This window comes from Pleurodeles waltl, chromosome 4_2 (assembly GCF_031143425.1).
Source record: "Pleurodeles waltl isolate 20211129_DDA chromosome 4_2, aPleWal1.hap1.20221129, whole genome shotgun sequence".
NCBI lineage: Eukaryota > Metazoa > Chordata > Amphibia > Caudata > Salamandridae > Pleurodeles > Pleurodeles waltl.
Window position 1 is genome coordinate 968,640,730 of NC_090443.1, and position 1,431 is coordinate 968,642,160.

Genomic DNA, 1,431 nt, shown 5'->3' on the forward strand with positions numbered 1-1,431 from the left:
TTCCAGCATTAGTCCACCCAAACGCCCAGGAAATATAGGGTGAGTAAGGAGCGCAGGCCCGTATTTATACTTTTTTTAGCGCTGCATTTGCGCAGCTTTTTGACGCAAAACGGCACAAACCTACAAAATACAATGGTATTTTGCAAGTTTGCGCCGTTTTTGCGTCAAAAAACGACGCAAATGCGGCGCAAAAAAAGTATAAATACGGGCCGCAATGTTTCCGAGCTCTGAGAGTTGACCACGCGGTATTTGTTTTTTTTTTTTTCCCCTAGTGAGCTAAACTGACACCAGCACGCTGGTGCCCTTCCTCTCTCTCTTAGATACGAGTGGCCTTTCCCAGTTAATTTACATAAATGTGCATCTATGATGCAAATTTAATTCACTGTCAAGTCAAGGTCCAGATCCAGTCAATATCAGAATTACTCCCGCTGAACAGTGGTTTCTCACTGATAAGAACCGATACTACACTTGATCTTAGCGAAAACACCAAGAAGCACAATGGGCTACCATGCACCAATTCAGGCACCCTTGCACCATGGTGCCAGGGTGTCTGCATTGCAGGGATGATTGGTTTTATGCAGCAAGGTGCCCGTTCTTGCACAAAAACAATCAGGAGAGGCTTTTTACTCTTTCTATGTATGCTGCAGAATGCAGCACACAGATTTTCTTTTTTTAAACAAGAAGAAATAAAGTATTTCTCCTCATTGCGCCTCCCTTATACCTCCCATGGAGAGTGTAATAGGCCTCAAGAAAACGAAAGAAGGCCTACTCTGGTCAACACATGACTTAGAAGAGAAACATGCAGAAATGTACATGGTTTGAGAAAAGTACAGGCCTCAGTCTGGGTACAATGTTAGACAGAAAGGAGAACGAAGAAAGAGGCCCAGTGCAGGGCAAAGCAGTTACAGCCAAACCTTGCATACCACAGATAATTTAGGTCACATACACAGGAGAGTTTGAGTTATTTCCTGATAATAAGGGCTAAAGGGAAATCGTACATCATGAAATTCCTACAAGTGAAACACAGGATGCTTGTGTGTTTCAAGGTTGGCAGGGAGAGGGAAACAGACCGTAATACATCAAAGCCTGGTAGTCGTGTAGAGAGGACATATTCATAGGGTTCAAAGGATGAGATTGAATGGACACTGTGGGGGTTATTCTAACTTTGGAGGAGGTGTTAATCCGTCCCAAAAGTGACGGAAAAGTGACGGATTTACCACCAGCTGTATTACGAGTCCATTATATCCTATGGAACTCGTAATACGGCTGGTGGTATATCCGTCACTTTACCGTCACTTTTGGGACGGATTAACACTCCTCCAAAGTTAGAATAACCCCCTGTGTTCATTAGAAGATGCATTCATATATTATCTACGCTACAGTTGCATTTTAGTGACAGTCAGATGCGTGTTAGAGAATTATTGCTTTTTG

General features: G+C 43.0%; 1 pseudogene; it reads right to left on the minus strand.

Moving 5' to 3' along the window:
- Positions 1 to 321: 321 nt before the first annotated feature.
- On the minus strand, positions 322 to 498 carry LOC138294447 (U2 spliceosomal RNA; annotated as a pseudogene).
- Between the last annotated feature and the right edge of the window lie 933 nt (positions 499 to 1,431).